A 17,734-nucleotide genomic window follows, 5' to 3' on the forward strand; every position below is an offset into this window, starting at 1 on the left:
AGTCAGACACGACAGAGCGACTTCACTTTCAGTTTTCACTTTCATGCTTTGGAGAAGGAAATGGCAACCCACTCCAGTGTTCTTGCCTGGAGAATCCCAGGGACGGGGGAGCCTAGTGGGCTGCCGTCTATGGGATCATACAGAGTCGGACACGACTGAAGCGCCTTAGCAGCAGCAGCAGCGGGAAGCTCTCTGGGGCTCCTGAATCCATCTTCTGTTCTCCATTTCCTCACCAGATGGGGTCACATCCTCTCTACTTTTTATGCAAGCCACAACACATGAACTTCTCCAGCTAGGCAGCTGGGTGAAGGCCCTGCTGGATTGAACCCATCAGTATTTTGCCAGAAGCCAGAGCCTTCCTCTCGGCCTGGAGGCCAACAAAATAGGAAACAGCTCAATTTCCTTTTTTTTTGCCAAGAATCCTTTATCAAGGGTTAGCAAGGCCCTCAGGCAGTGTGAGTTTGTTTGGAAGGGAACCAGACCACAGATGAAATGTGGAGTGAATCCTGTAAAATAAGTAATCCCTGTCCTGGTGCTCTCGGCCAGGAAGGGAACCAAACTTACTGAGATGTGCTAATTCTCAGGATTTTACATACACAATGTCACTTAATCCCCACAACAACATTGTGACATTAGGAGTATTATTCCTACTTACAAAACTACAAAGATATAGGAAACAAATTCGAAGAGCTTGAACCATGTGCCTGGAACCCCTCAGGTAATAAACTGAGATTCACATTCCCAGTTGAACCTACCCTGCACACCTGCGGGTGACTTTGTCCTTCACGCCATGCATCATGCAGAAAAGGCAGCCCTAATTTGTTTCTGCCACTGCATTGCACTACCTGAATATAAACATTGAAAATGAACACAACTTTATAAAGAAACCAGTATAAACCTGCCCTGGGTTTTAAGAGTTGATTCTTGGGATGCTCCATAAAAATCAAAACTGTGGCCAAGGAAGAATTTAGGAAGGGAAACATAGATGTGATGACATCAGAAATCATCCTTATTTCTGGTACCCTCTTGGGTCTGTTTCTCTCTTTTGATCCTGCTTCTATCCTGACTCTCTATCCCATCAAGAGTTTCCAGCAAATCTCCAGCTGAGGACACTGAGCCTCTTTCTGGAAGGGCTGTGCTGTCTGCCACTGACTGTTCCACCCTCTCTCCCAACACTCCATCCTAATTCCCAAGTATGTTGAACAAGCCCTTTGGAGATGAGAGAATCTGCTTTCCCACAACCTTGCCAGTCCTGAGCACTGTGTTCTTTTAAAAATCGTTGTCACTGAAGTAGTAAAAATAAAAATCTCATTCTTTTAATTGATGTGTCCTTAATTGCTGCTGAGGTTAAATATATACATATTTGAATTTCTTTTTTCCTGGTTGAATTACTCTTTCATGTTCCTTATCCACCTTGTTTTGGAGAATGGTTCTTATAGATATATCAGAACTCTTTATTTACTAAGGGTATGAATCTTCTGTCATACATATGCAAATACTGTGTTCCAAATTGTCTTTTGACTTTGGTTATTTCTAAAATAGGAGTTTTATTTGGTCAAATCTATGATTTCTTCCTTCAGAGTCATTCTTAGAAAGACATTCCTCACACTAAGATTTTAAAAATATTTGCCTTATTGTATATAATTTTTATACCTCCCTTTTCACATTTAATCCATCTGAAATCTATTTTGTTGTAAGGTATGGGATAAGGCTCTTAAGTTGGCACTCCCTCTCAGATGGATAGCCAGTTGTTCTAATACTTTTTATTTATTGAATGATACATACTTTTCTCACTGATTTAAAGTATTTCCTTTATTATATTCTAAACGTTTGCATCTACTTTAGTTTCTTCTAGATTTTGGATTAGAGTTTTTCCATTGATCTACCCTTGTGATGGTAGCACACGTTTAATTTCTGTAATTTTATAATGTATTTTAATATATGGTAGTGCTAGTTCAATCCTTTTTCATTAACAATTTTCAAGTATTTCCTGACTACCATTGAACATTTATTCTTCCAAATGAATTCTGCAAGTATTTTGTCAAAACTTGACTCTTCCACTAACTGTTCTAGAAATACCTTGGTCCATCTCTCTAGCTGTGGTGCTAGAGAAGACTCTTGAGAGCCCCTTTGGACTGCAAGGAGATCCAACCAGTCAATCCGAAAGGAAATCAACCCTGAATATTAATTGGAAGGACTGATGCTGAAGCTGAAGCTGAAGCTGAAATACTTGGGCCACCCGATGCCAAACTCATTAGAAAAGACCCTGATGCTGGGAAAGATTGAAGGCAGGAGGAGAAGGGGAAAACAGAGGATAAGATGGTTGGATGGCATCACTGACTCAATGAACATGAGTTTGAGCAAACTCCAAGAGGTGGTAAGGGACAGGGAAACCTGGCGTGCTGCAGTCCATGGGGTCACAAAGAGTCAGACACGACTGAGCAGCTGAACAACAACAATCTCTCTGGCAGATGTTTTTTCCAATATTCAGTAATTGTTACCTGTACCTACAGTTAACCTGGCACTGTGCTAAGAACTGGTGCTATAAAAAATGAATTTGACTCAATCCCTAACCTCAAGGGACTTAAAATCACATACAAGAAAAGAAAATTAATGCATAGGTGCATTCAATCATGATTTCTGCTGTGGGGAATACTGAAAAGGGTAGAGTTCTGTGGAGGCTTTGATATAGCTCCTGGAGAAGGGGTGGAAATGAAAATAGCAAGATGTAACCCGTGCTTCACCTCTAGGCCTGGTTCAGTTCAGTTTAGTTCAGTCGCTCAGTCGTGTCCGACTCTTTGTGACCCCATGAATCGCAGCACGCCAGGCCTCCCTGTCCATCACCAACTCCTGGAGTTTACCCAAACTCTTGTCCATCGAGTCGGTGATGCCATCCAGCCATCTCATCCTCTGTCGTCCCCTTCTCCTCCTGCCCCCAATCCTTCCCAACATCAGAGTCTTTTCCAATGAGTCAACTCTTCACATCAGGTGGCCAAAGTATTGGAGTTTCAGCTTTAGCATCAGTCCTTCCAAAGAACACCCAGGGCTGGTCTCCTTTAGAATGGATTGGCTGGTAAGTGGACTCAAAAAGGGTTCATGCTTACTGTGCACCATTGGAACCCTGACTCCAGAGCTGTGTGCAGGGGACTCCATTCCATCTTCGCACTGCCCAGTGGGTCTGCATGCCCAGTTTTCCCCATCCCACATTAATCCTCTCCGGTTGTGTCTCGCATGCCAGCAAGAGTGCAGCACCCTGCCCAGCAGTATGGCTCTTCATGTCTTTCAAAGCATTATTTGCCTGTGTTATAAAATCTAAAAGCCCTCACACTCCTGGAAGGTGGGCAGATATCATAATTTCTACTGGAAAGAGACATAAATGGATGTTTTGCAAAGCACGCAAGTTGAGTGACTTGTCTAAAGTGCTGGTTGACAGAAGCAAGCATAGAAGGAAAGTTCAGGTTCCTTGGCTAATTCTCTGTCTATTGCACCCCATGGCTTACTGAGTAAGCCCAGTCTTTCTGTGTAAGGCAGTTCTAACAGTACTACTCAACCTATAAGAAGATATGTCCAGAATTTCATTCTCTCTCTCCTCTGCCCTTTTCCCACCACCACTGTAATGAAATGGTGGGTCCCCCTTCCTCATACTTCTCCATCCAAACCATGGGGCTGGGAGAGGAGGCCAGAACAAACTAGGGCGAGCACCTAGATGGGCAAACCAGTGGAGAAGAGGGGAAATGGGCCTCTGGGGAACTAGAGTTTGAGGCCTCGTGGCTGTTGGGTTTCGTGCTAATGTGCCTCCAAAGGCTGGATCCCAGGCGTTCCAGCCCATCCACTTCCTTTTCCATTGCCACCGTCAACAGCTTCTGAACAGAATCTTTACTCCTCTGGGCACCTGAAGACGGAATTCAGACTCAGCTTTTCACCTCCTCAGATATAGCTTTTAAACATACACACACACACATCTGTAATGATTTTTTAAAAGGGCTTGTATACTAACTAGCAGTGGAGAGACAGTAGGGACTGAAAAAGGAGAAAGGGTCCACCCTGAGTGTCCCTCTGGTGCTGTTTCATGTAGATACTTCAGAGAAGGGAAGACATTTCCCCTAACCCCAATTTTTCTTTAGAAATATCTAGGATAGAAGATTAATCTGTAGCTCTTGCTCAACTGGGCATTTCATTGCTGGAGTTGAGACTTCAAGAGAAGGGGAGTTTGGGGTCGATGTGGAGGAAATGGGCTGGATGTTGCCAAGACTAACATCGGGGGTGGGGGGCGCTGAGAACAGCTGTTGGGGAGTGTTCTTCCCTACCTCAGCCTCCAAACTGCACCCTGGACCAGCTGGAGGGGGCACAGATAGGGGAGATGGGGATCTGGGCCAAGGAATGGATGGAAAGAAGGGAAATCTTAAGCAATTGGGAGAGAATTTCTATAAGGACCTGGGGCAGGAAGTGTACATGGCGGGTGAAAATAAGTGACCTAAGTAACCAAGAAAAGTCAGGCTTGTAAGGCCAACTGCAAAGCTTGCTTTTGCAAGTAATGTGTATTCCATCTGTCTCCCCATGCCAGTGGAAGCACTAATAAATGTTACATGTTGAAACTTTTGCACTAGCTTGTACATAAAAATTCCATATGCCAATTGACTGGACTACATGAACACATCTGTCAAAAACAGGTCTCTTAGGCACAATTTAGGACATTCCAAAGCAGCTTTATAACTATTTTAGCCTCCAAATGGTATGAATTAACTCTCATAAGCCAGGTCTATTCTCGCTGAACCAAGGTTTGGACCAAATGTCCGAATTATTCAAGTCAGAAACACTCTTTTGCCTTCATTTTAGAGAGTATCAGTAGCAAGCTCTTTTTTCCTCCAGAATTATGCTGTTGATTCAGTGTTTGATGTCACATTGTAAACATATGTTAATATGGCCAAAATGATAAAATAGTTCATGTACTATGAGCTTAAAAAGGACAAAGTTCTGTATTTTTATGAGATTCTGCTACTCCAATAACCCTCAAAATTTACAAAGTACAGTGACACATACTAGGTCATTAGATCTCAGGTGCTAAGTATATTTTACTTTGGAAAAGTCAGTTTGGGGAAACTCCTGAGATGGATCTTTCATTTATATAAACAATTTGAAAATTTTTAATCCATATTTATTTGACTGCACGGGGTCTTTAGTTATGGCATGAGGTATATTTTAGCTGTGGCATGCAAACTCTTGGTTGTGGCATGTAGCATCTAGTTCCCTGACCAGGGATTAAACTCAGGCCCCCTGCATTGGGAGCACGGAGTCTTAGCTCCTGGACCACTGGGTAAGTCCCTCGATGACCCTTTTAGATCCTTTCCCTTTGTGGAATGGGAGATGCATGGAGGAGGATGCAAACCTCCCCTGCAGAAAGAAGCCTAGATGCAAACTTCATGAACCCAGGCTCAGCACTTACCGTAGCTCTAGGGATGGAAAATGTGCTGCTTTTTTTCCTCATACTGATGTTCCATTCTTATTAACTTTTATGGAAAAAAAAAAAAAAACTGTTTAGAAAAGCAAGTATAACTGATGAATGACCAAATGAGTTGGATAACCAAATTGGAATCTTCAAATGTCTCAACATAAGGGAGTATTGGGAAGAGTCTAACATAAATGCATAAGTGTGAATGCAAAGCACACACAGATCTCAGAAAACCGGAACTAAAGGGAGGAGGAAATCAGCATGTCAGCGTGTCTGTGAAGAAAGGCTTTAGGGTCTCAGTCATGACTGAATAGGCATCAGCAAGCCATCCAGGCAGCCCTGGTGTCATCTTTGACTCTGCTAATAAAGGAGTACCATCCCAAACAAGGGAAGATTGCCTTCCTTGACTCTGTGTCAGATACTATGTTCAGATATAGATACTTCACTTTTTTTTTTTTTGGGTAAATTGTAATTTTTTTATTGGAAAACAAATATACAACTTGGAATGGATTTGAGGCAAATTGTGCCATAAGCAGATTTTCTTTAAGTGGCTAAAACAAAGTTTAAAAAGCAAGTTAACAATAAAAGAAAATGTTTCTTGTATAGGACCAGCAGTACAAAAAAATAGTGTACGAGTACCTGGATAAAACACCCGTTTTGAAATAGTGCAGCTTTTAAGTACATATTGTTGACTGTCCGTAGTCCACGCAGAGTTACAACTCCACACTTCAACAACAACATGCTGACAGTTCCTAAAGAAAACTACTCAAAAAAAAAAAAAAAAGGCATAACCCAGATGTTCCCTCATTTGACCAACTCCATCTAAGTTTAGATGTGCAGAAGGGCTTAGATATATCCAGAGTAAGCCACATGCAACATGTTACTTGATTGATTTTCTAAAATAAGGTTTCAGGACAATGACAGTAAGATAAGGGAAGAAAACATGGAGGAATGAAGTCCTAATTACTATACATGCATATTTTTTTTTTGACAGTAGGGGGAAACCTTTTACAGATAAGTTACAAACAAAGAAAAGGCAAATAAACAATTTTGTACAAGGAATTTAACACATTCTGTACAATGTCTTCACTTTGCTGTCATCATATGTACAAACTCTTCATAGTTTACTTGACCATCACCATCAATATCTGCTTCCCTGATCATTTCATCAACCTCTTCATCTGTTAACTTCTCTCCAAGGTTTGTCATCACATGGCGGAGCTCTGCTCCACTAATATAGCCATTACCATCCTTATCAAACACACGAAATGCTTCTCTAATTTCTTCTTCACTGTCTGTATCTTTCATTTTTCTTGCCATCATTGTCAGAAATTCCGGGAAGTCAATTGTGCCATTACCATCAGCATCCACTTCATTAATCATGTCCTGTAACTCTGCTTCTGTGGGATTCTGCCCAAGAGACCTCATTACAGTTCCCAATTCCTTTGTTGTTATAGTTCCATCACCATCCTTGTCAAATAGTGAAAAAGCTTCTTGGAATTCTGCAATCTGCTCTTCAGTCAGTTGGTCAGCCATGCTGCAAGCGCTACAGGTCTCTGGGATGCAATCACACAACCACTCAGCTCTCTCGCTCCACTTGGACTCATAGATACTTCACTTTAAGAACAAGTTGGAGTGGATCCCAACAGAGCAAGCAGCCTGGTAAACAAGGCATGGCGTCTGTCCCCAAAGGACACCCAGTGCAACAGGGGAACTGAGTCAAATGGGTGCCAGTTCAAGGAAACTGTGGTTGAGTTAAGCCTTAAAAAGGAAATATTTAGAGGAGACTTTCAGTATGGGAATATAACATCTGTTTCCAAATACTTGAGAATCTCTCATGGGAAAGATAAACACTGTTGGTATGGGAAAATCTGAATCAATAAGTGAACTTTACTAGAAGACAAGGGCTTCCCAGGTGCTGCAGTGGTAAAGAATCCGCCCACCAATCCAGGAGACTCAGGTTCAATCCCTGGTTTGGGAAGATCCCCTGGAAGAGGAAATGGTAACCCACTCCAGTATTCTTACCTGGAAAATCCCATGGAGAGGGGAGCCTGGCGGGCTACTGTCCATGGGGTCGAATAAGAATCGGTCACAACTTAACGACTAAATAACAACAGCAAGTACATCCATCCTCAAAGGGAGTGATAGTGCCCTCAAGGGGGTGAAAACTGATTCGAGGCAGGGTGGGGGTGAGCAAAAAGTAACATCACAGTGATTTCTGACCCTTCAAAAGTCAACCTTTCTCAGGGTTGGAATATTTGTATTCCTTAATATTAATTTCTCTTGTCGACCTTTCTTGGTGTCATATAAGCAGCATTGCCACAGTCATGAAAGGTACATAAATGTCTGCTAGATCACTATTGCAAAAATCTGTACTACATCTATGGCGACTAGATGGCTGTGATTGGAGAGTTTGTCTTGACTGATAGAGACTGAGGACTCAATCTCAAAGTCACATTAGAAGGGGTGGCCTGCACGTTCCACAGACAGCCTTGAGGCTATTGTCTGTGTGTGATGCTCACTGCTTTCTATAGGATTTGAACTTTGAGAAGTAAATAAAAATGATTTATACTTACTATTTAATTCTATAAAAGTTAGCCAACAAATTAACTACATCAACTGTTGACAAGAAAAACTGTCAACAATAACTGAATAAGTATCTAACATCTAGTTAGGTTAAAAGCCATTTTCTCATATCAAACAGAAGTTAAAATTTAATGTTTAGGAAATTTAATTTTTTTAAATTGTTTTTCTATCACTGAAAAAAATAACCCTTTTGAATGATTTGTTTTTAAATTGATTACACTGTTATTATTAACATGTAGTTCTAAAAATTGCCAGTATCTATATATAATTTGATACATTACAGTACAGAAACAAATAAAACTATATTAGAAGTTAAACAGCAAAGTTATAAAGGTTAATAGCTTTGATTTTGAATTTAAAATGTACCTTAAAATTTTGTCATTCATAACTCTGCATTAGATAAAAGGAAGAGGTTTATGCTTACTCTTTCTATGTATGGAGAAGGAAATGGCAACCCACTCCAGTATTCTTGCCTGGAGAGTTCCATGGATAGAAGAGCTTGGTGGGCTACATACAGTCAGTCCATGGGGTCACAAAGAGTCAGATAGGACTGAGTGACTAACACTGTCCTATGTATAAAGCATGTGCTTGCTTGCAAGCTACGCTCAGTCATGTCCAACTCTTCACGACCCTATGGACTGTAGCCCACCAGGGTCCTCTGTCCATGGGACCCTCCAGGCAAGAATACTGGAGAGGGTTGCCATGCCCTCCTCCAGAAGAGCTTCCCTCACCCATGGATTGAACCCTTAGCTCTAGGTCTCCTGTATTGGCAGGTGGATTCTTTCCCACTAGCACCATGTGGGAAGCCCAGATATACATATACTGCATGAACTGTATATCTGTATATCTAATATAACACAGATATTAGAATTTCATAAGGAACAATTCGGCAAAACAATGTCTTTAAAGGTCTTTAATGAATGATAATTTTTTAGAAGTTGAGAAACTCTGAATTAAAGCCTTCTAAGCATTTTGGCATGAAAACATTTCACTCTTGGTTTGCGAGGACGAATTGCAGCGGAAGTTGGAAAATAAGAATGGGTTTATTCAGTCTCGTCTTGTCCTCGTGTCCCCTCTGTTTCTTTTTCCCACCCCAAGTTACCTGTTTTAAAAATAGAATCACTCTCTTCCTTTTGGAGCCATATATAATCCCATTCACTGGCTTCCATGCTGGGAGATGACCCACGCCTGGCCAGCAGTGAACTTGTCACTTGAGCCAGGCCAGTCAGTATTAATTCTGGGACTTTTGCTTGCACTCAGGAGCTGTTTTTCTGTCGGGGTTACATTCGTCAGGTTGTGAGCTCAGAGCTGCCAGGATCTCTCTTTGCCATAACCTCAGGAAAGCCTAGCTGAGAATAGAACCCACCCCATAGAAAGCAGAGCTGGAGAATGACTGGGAAGCGAATCCAGTCATGCCTGGAGCTATCTGAGCCCCTGGACTTTCTGGTGTCCTTTGTGACTTAGACCAGCTGGAGTCAAGCCTTTGTCACTAGCAATCAGAAGGGTTATTTTTCACTTCCTAACCCAGCTCTGCCCCATTCCCTTACTCCATGACTGTCCAGAGCCTGGGAAAACCTCTTCCTTTCCTCATCCAAATCTGCTCTCCCCACATGGAGACTTGACCCCATCACCTATTTCTTCTCAACTCCACTCTCAGAGAAACTGTTACAATTCTTGCTGGGTGCTGTTGTGAGTCTCAGACACTAATCCTGAAGCAGTATTGCTGGTGCCACTTGGTTAAATTGTGAATTACTATTTATCTGAAAGTATGTATTCTATTTCCTTTTTACTGACACCTTCACAGTGTTTTGGAGAAGGCAATGGCACCCCACTCCAGTACTCTTGCCTGGAAAATCCCAAGGATGGAGGAGCCTGGTGGGCTGCAGTCCATGGGGTCGCTAAGAGTCAGAGACGACTGAGAGGCTTCACTTTCACTTTTCACTTTCATGCATTGGAGAAGGAAATGGCAACCCACTCCAGTGTTCTTGCCTGGAGAATCCCAGGGACAGGGGAGCCTGGTGAGCTTCCGTCTATGGGGTCACACAGAGTCGGACACGACTGAAGCGACTTAGCAGCAGCAGCAGCAGCACAGTGTTTGCCATATGTGTAAATATACATAAATTAATTAGGTGCATTCTATCGTCAACAACTCATGGATGATTAACTATGTATCATGAAGGTGCTGCACACTGAAAAGCAATAGACTTGAATCTATACTTGTGAGATACTACGCTGACCCTCCATGACAATCGTCTATTTTTAATTTATGACAGATAAACAGAAAGTAAAGTGAAAATTATTTTGACATTTTTTAATGAAGTATGCAAATACAAATAATTTTAATTGAACTACAGTCAGATCAGATCAGATCAGTCGCTCAGTCATGTCCGACTCTTTGCGACCCCATGAATCGCAGCATGCCAGGCCTCCCTGTCCATCACCAACTCCCGGAGTTCACCCAGACTCACGTCCATCGAGTCAGTGATGCCATCCAGCCATCTCATCTTCTGTTGTCCCCTTCTCCTCCTGCCCCCAATCCCTCCCAGCATCAGAGTCTTTTCCAGTGAGTCAACTCTTCGCATGAGGTGGCCAAAGTACTGGAGTTTCAGCTTTAGCATCATTCCTTCCAAAGAAATCCCAGGGCTGATCTCCTTCAGAATGGACTGGTTGGATCTCCTTGCAGTCCAAGGGACTCTCAAGAGTCTTCTCCAACACCACAGTTCAAAAGCATCAATTCTTCGGTGCTCAGCCTTCTTCACAGTCCAACTCTCACATCCATACATGACCACAGGAAAAACCATAGCCTTGACTAGACGAACCTTTGTTGGCAAAGTAATGTCTCTGCTTTTGAACATGCTGTCTAGGTTAGTCATAACTTTCCTTCCAAGGAGTAAGTGTCTTTTAATTTAATGGCTGCAGTCACCATCTGTAGTGATTTTGGAGCCCAGAAAATAAAGTCTGACACTGTTTCCACTGTTTCCCCATCTATTTCCCATGAAGTGGTGGGACCGGATGCCATGATCTTCGTTTTCTGAATGTTGAGCTTTAAGCCAACTTTTTCACTCTCCACTTTCACTTTCATCAAGAGGCCTTTGAGTTCCTCTTCACTCTGCCATAAGGGTGGTGTCATCTGCATATCTGAGGTTATTGATATTTCTCCCGGCAATCTTGATTCCAGCTTGTGTTTCTTCCAGTCCAGCGTTTCTCATGATGTACTCTGCATAGAAGTTAAATAAACAGGGTGACAATATACAGCCTTGACGAACTCCTTTTCCTATTTGGAACCAGTCTGTTGTTCTATGTCCAGTTCTAACTGTTGCTTCCTGACCTGCATACAAATTTCTCAAGAGGCAGATCAGGTGGTCTGGTATTCCCATCTCTTTCAGAATTTTCCACAGTTTATTGTGATCCACACAGTCAAAGGCTTTGGCATAGTCAATAAAGCAGAAATAGATGTTTTTCTGGAACTCTCTTTCTTTTTCGATGATCCAGCGGATGTTGGCAATTTGATCTCTGGTTCCTCTGCCTTTTCTAAAACCAGCTTGAACATCAGGAAGTTCACGGTTCACATATTGCTGAAGCCTGGCTTGGAGAATTCAGGCGGCTGCGACGGACCGCCATAGCGCGGCCCAGAGGAGCCACCCCACGTCCGAAGTCAGGGGCAGAAGCTGGGAGGACCCCATGCCCGAAGGGCGGCAGCCAAGAGGAGTTACCCCGCATCCGAGGTCAGGGGGGTGGCCGGGAGGAGATACCCCACACCCCTATGCCCGAGGCCAAGGGCAGCGGCGGGGAGGAGCAACCGCACGACCGAGGCCAGAGGTGGTGGCCGGGAGGACCAACCCCACGTCCAAGGAGCTGTGGCTACGCGGGCGCAGGAGGGCCTAGAGGAGCTATCCCAGATTGAAAGTCAGGAAGGGCAGCGGTGAGGAGATATCCCTCGTCCAAGGTAAGGAGCAATGGCTGTGCTTTGCTGGAGCAGCCGTGAAGAGATACCCCACGACCAAGGTAAGAGAAACCCAAGTAAGAAGGTAGGTGTTGCAAGAAGGCATCAGAGGGCAAACACACTGAAACCATACTCACAGAAAACTAGTCAATCTAATCACATTGGGACCACAGCCTTGTCTAACTCAATGAAACTAAGCCATGCCCGTGGGGCAACCCAAGACAGGCAGAGAGATTTGACAGAATGTGGTCCACTGGAGAAGGGAATGGCAAACCACTTCAGTATTCTTGCCTTAAGAACCCCATGAACAGTATGAAAAGGCAAAATGATAGGATACTGAAAGAGAAACTCCCCAGGTCAGTAGGTGCCCAATATGCTACTGGAGATCAGTGGAGAAATAACTCCAGAAAGAATGAAGGGATGGAGCCAAAGCAAAAACAATACCCAGCTGTGGATGTGACTGGTGATAGAAGCAAGGTCTGATGCTGTAAAGAGCAATATTGCATAGGAACCTGGAATGTCAGGTCCATGAATCAAGGCAAATTGGAAGTGGTCAAACGAGATGGCAAGAGTGAATGTCGACATTCTAGGAATCAGTGAACTGAAATGGACTGGAATGGGTGAATTTAACTCAGATGACCATTATATCTACTACTGCGGGCAGGAATCCCTCAGAAGAAATGGAGTGGCCATCATGGTCAACAAAAGAGTCCAAAATGTAGTACTTGGATGTAATCTCAAAAATGACAGAATGATCTCTGTTCATTTCCAAGGCAAACCATTCAGTATCACAGTAATCCAAGTCTATGCCCCAACCAGTAATGCTGAAGAAGCTGAAGTTGAACGGTTCTGTGAAGACCTACAAGACCTTTTAGAACTAACATCCAAAAAAGATGTCCTTTTCATTATAGGGGACTGGAATGCAAAAGTAGGAAATCAAGAAACACCTGGAGTAACAGGCAAATTTGGCCTTGGAATACGGAATGAAGCAGGGCAAAGACTAATAGAGTTTTGCCAAGAAAATGCACTGGTCACAACAAACACCCTCTTCCAACAACACAAGAGAAGACTCTATACGTGCATATCACCAGATGGTCAACACCGAAATCAGACTGATTATATTCTTTGCAGCCAAAGATGGAGAAGCTCTATACAGTCAGCAAAAACAAGACCAGGAGCTGACTGTGGCTCAGACCACGAACTCCTTATTGCCAAATTCAGACTTAAATTGAAGAAAGTAGGGAAAACCACTAGACCATTCAGGTATGACCTAAATCAAATTCCTTATGATTATACAGTGGAAGTGAGAAATAGATTTAAGGGCCTAGATCTGATAGATAGAGTGCCTGATGAACTATGGAATGAGGTTCATGACATTGTACAGGAGACAGGGATCAAGACCATTCCCATAGAAAAGAAATGCAAAAAAGCAAAATGGCTGTCTGGGGAGGCCTTACAAATAGCTGTGAAAAGAAGAGAAGTGAAAAGCAAAGGAGAAAAGGAGAGATATAAACATCTGAATGCAGAGTTCCAAAGAATAGCAAGAAGAGATAAGAAAGCCTTCTTCAGCGATCAATGCAAAGAAATAGAGGAAAACAACAGAATGGGAAAGACTAGGGATCTCTTCAAGAAAATCAGAGATACCAAAGGAACATTTCATGCAAAGAAGAGCTCGATAAAGGACAGAAATGGTATGGACCTAACAGAAGCAGAAGATATTAAGAAGAGAGGGCAAGAATACACAGAAGAACTGTACAAAAAGGATCTTCATGACCCAGATAATCACGATGGTGTGATCACTGACCTAGAGCCAGACATCCTGGAATATGAAGTCAAGTGGGCCTTAGAAAGCATCATGACGAACAAAGCTAGTGGAGGTGATGGAATTCCAGTTGAGCAATTCCAAATCCGGAAAGATGATGCTGTGAAAGTGCTGCACTCAATATGCCAGCAAATTTGGAAAACTCAGCAGTGGCCACAGGACTGGAAAAGGTCAATTTTCATTCCAATCCCAAAGAAAGGCAATACCAAAGAATGAAATACAGTATATACTGGCTAATATATTTTGGAACTTGCTGCTGCTGCTGCTGCTAAGTCACTTCAGTCATGTCCGACTGTGTGCGACCCCATAGACGGCAGCCCACCAGGCTCCCCCATCCCTGGGATTCTCCAGGCAAGAACACTGGAGTGGGTTGCCACTTCCTTCTCCAATGCATGAAAGTAAAAAGTGAAAATGAAGTCGCTCAGTCGTGTCTGACTCTTCGTGACCCCATGGACTGCAGCCCACCAGGCTCCTTCATCCATGGGATTTTCCAGGCAAGAGTACTGGAGTAGGGTGCCATCGCTCTCTCCATGGAATTTGCTGCTGCTGCTACTGCTAAGTCGCTTCAGTCGTGTCCGACTCTGTGCCACCCCATAGATGGCAGCCCACCAGGCTCCCCAGTCCCTGGGATTCTCCAGGCAAGAACACTGGAGTGGGTTGCCACTTCCTCCTCCAATGCATGAAAGTGAAAAGTCAAAGTGAAGTTGCTCAGTCGTGTCCGACTCTTAGCGACCCCATGGACTGCAGCCTACCAAGCTCCTCCATGGGATTTTCCAGGCAAGAGTACTGGAGTGGGGTGCCATAGCATTCTCTGTGGAATTTGCTAGTAAGGTTCTAATCAGTGCACTCACTAGTGCTAAAGCTATTCAGTATTCCTCAGGAGTATTCCATTTAATAATTCTGTTCTCAAGAAGCTGAATTCCAGTGAATTCTTGATTTTCAACAACCTTACTCCTGAATGCTTTCCTCTCAAAAAAATTTTTTTTTAATTTTAAAAATAAATACATTGAAATTCATTAGCCAAAGATACTAACAAAAGATGGTTTTGGGTTTCCTAAACCTTCAGTGGTACAGGGTAGCTCAGTGGTAAAGAATCCGCCTGTTGATGGAGACACGTTTCAGTCAGGAAGATCCCACATGCCACAGAGCACCAAGGCCCATGCGCCACAACTATTGAGCTTGTGCTCTAAAGCCTGGGAGCTGCCACCACTGAGCCCACATGCTGCAACTCCTGAAGCCCGTGAGCCCTAGAGTCTGTGCTCTGCAATGAGAAGCCACTGCAATGAAGCTGGCGAAGTGCAATTAGAGAGTAGCCCCCACTCACCACAACTAGAGAAAAAAGCCGGTGCAGCAATAAAGACCCAGCACAGCCCAACTAAATAATTTTTTTTTAAAAGATTTAAAATGCTCGGGTGCATTCTCAGTTAACTGTGCATGACACAAATCATGGAACAGCAGACCAGCTAATGAGAGATGATGCCACAGCTTATTGCTGTTGTTTAGTTGCTAAGTTGTGTATGACTCTTAGCGACCCCATGGACTGCAGCCTAATGTAGCAGTGGGTTGCCATTGCCTTCTCCACAACAGCTGTTGAGAAAGTGGGAAAAAAAGTCTTATAATCGAGATTTTGCTAAACAGGCGACAGGGCAGTTTTTCTTTAGGTTATATGTTATATGTTAAGTCATCTAGTGGTTAGGGCTCCATTTTGACTGTAGTTGATAGAAGACAGATGTCTGGCATCTGGTTCTGTGACCAAGTTTGGTCACTGGTTAGAGCAGCTGGCAGTCACGCCTGGCCCGATCTCTGTGGGGGGAATAATGACTTGACAGCAGTTGTGCATCCAGATTTGGGGGAAGTGGAGAGTGGTATGAAGTGTTTCACCCAAATTACATAGTACAAGGGTTTGTTTGGTTTTGGTTTTAAGAGTACATATTTTTTTTGTACCTGTTATCATAGAAAAGCTGTAATTTTGTTATATTCCAAATGTCTTATGTTTAGCATGGAATATTACTCCATATAGCTAGTAATCTGCAGAGCTGTCATGCTTTATATTACTAAACTAGTTATTTTGTTCATATCTAAGTTATAGCTATCAGCTAAATGGGACTGAAGGCTCTTAAAGTGATTTACTCCACCCACTTCTGAAGTCTCCATCGATGTGATGAATAGACCAAGCCCACCAAGAACAACTTTGTATAGTCTAAAGCCAAACCTCTTTGAAAATTCTTTCTACCCACCCTACCTCACACCAGCTTCTCCACTTCATTCTGGCATTATTTTTTGTCACTCTTTCCAAGGTTAACATTCTCTTGTTGGACATTCTTCAAGGAGTCCTCCAGTCACCTTATAGCAAAACTTAAAAGTCCTTAACATTGCTTCCAGGGTCCCTCATAATTGGTCCTTTGTCTTTGCAGCCTTAACTTCTGACACATATTTCCGTGCAAGACTTCAAAAATTCATTCATACACCATCTTCACAGTTTGTGGCACATCCCAATACCAAATGAACTAGTTACTCAATATTTTTAAAATAGATCAATTACTTGAATAGGTGATTTTAAAAGAGAAAACTTTGTATATCTCTACAAAAATAGCAAGTTAAGTTTCAGTTGCTAGGAGTGAAGATGTGTTGTTTAATCTACCTAGATGCTGCTGCTGTCTGAAGCTCTGAGTTCAAGCCTACTCTTTAAAAGGAGATTAGCAAATGTTACAAAGGTGTTTCATTCTAGAAAGAAAATGTGGAGAAAGAATTGTAGAGTAAAATTCTACCACTAAGTAATGACTTACCTGACCTTGAACCTCCTAAAATCTGAACATTAGGTGTGATGTGTCTCAGTCTTTGAGAAATACTAACTTTTCAAACTGCTTATACTTTCCAAGCCTCCTTATTCTTCTGTGCCTAAACTGCTAATTGTCACCCAGTTGATTCCTCTAGCCCCTTCAAGATGCAGGGAACTCTTTCAATTCAGTTCAGTTCAGTTCAGTTCAGTCGCTCAGTCGTGTCCTACTCTTTGCGACCCCAGGGACCGCAGCACGCCAGGCCTCCCTGTCCATCACCAGCTCCCGGAGTTCACTCAGACTCATGTCCATCGAGTCGGTGATGCCATCCAACCATCTTATCCTCTATCATCCCCTTCTCCTCCTGCTTTCAATCTTTCCCAGCATCAAGGTCTTTTCAAATGAGTCAGCTCCTCGCATGAGGTGGCCAAAGTATTGGAGTTTCAGCTTCAACATCAGTCCTTCCAATGAACACTCAGGACTGGTCTCCTTTAGGATGGACTGGTTGGATCTCCTTGCAGTCCAAGGGACTCTCAAGAGTCTTCTCTTGAAGTTCAGTTCAAAAGCATCAATTCTTTGGCGCTCAGCTTTCTTCACAGTCCAACTCTCATATCCATACATGACCACTGGAAAAACCATAGCCTTGACTAGCCTTTGTTGGCAAAGTAATGTCTCTGCTCTTTAATATGCTGTCTAGGTTGGTCATAACTTTCCTTCCAAGGAGCAAGCATCTTTTAATCTCATGGCTACAGTCACCATCTGCAGTGATTTTGGAGCCCAAAAAAAGTAAAGTCAGCCACTGTTTCCACTGTTTCCCCATCTATTTGCCATGAAGTGATGGGACCAGATGCCATGATCTTAGTTTTCTGGAACTCTGTCCTGGTGAGCAATTCTAGGCGATCTGGGATGCCCTTCCTCAGCATCTTGTCTGCCTGTTTCAGAGCACATAATACTGCTGTAATTAGTTTTGTGTTTCCTCCACTACACTGAAAACTTCTTAGAGCAGGGCTAGGTGTTTCATTTCTGAGACTTCAGCAGTGTGTAACTGAGTGACACATACATGCTTATTTCTATACACATGCATAAACAAACAAACAAATGCATGACTCAGTCAATCCATAGAAGTATACTTAGACAACAGTTTTCAAATTTTGGTG

The 17,734-nt window shown here is 42.9% G+C and overlaps 1 pseudogene across 1 annotated transcript; it reads right to left on the reverse strand.

The window, feature by feature from the left end:
• Positions 1-5,895: 5,895 nt before the first annotated feature.
• Positions 5,896-7,114, reverse strand: LOC147350526 (calmodulin-alpha pseudogene; annotated as a pseudogene). Its single transcript, XR_015148967.1, has one exon. The product of XR_015148967.1 is annotated as a calmodulin-alpha pseudogene (transcript).
• Between the last annotated feature and the right edge of the window lie 10,620 nt (positions 7,115-17,734).

The sequence above is a fragment of the Bos grunniens genome, chromosome 20 (assembly GCF_055505025.1).
Source record: "Bos grunniens cultivar Pamir isolate PY7600 chromosome 20, Bosgru_T2T1.0, whole genome shotgun sequence".
In the NCBI taxonomy this organism is placed as follows: Eukaryota; Metazoa; Chordata; class Mammalia; order Artiodactyla; family Bovidae; genus Bos; species Bos grunniens.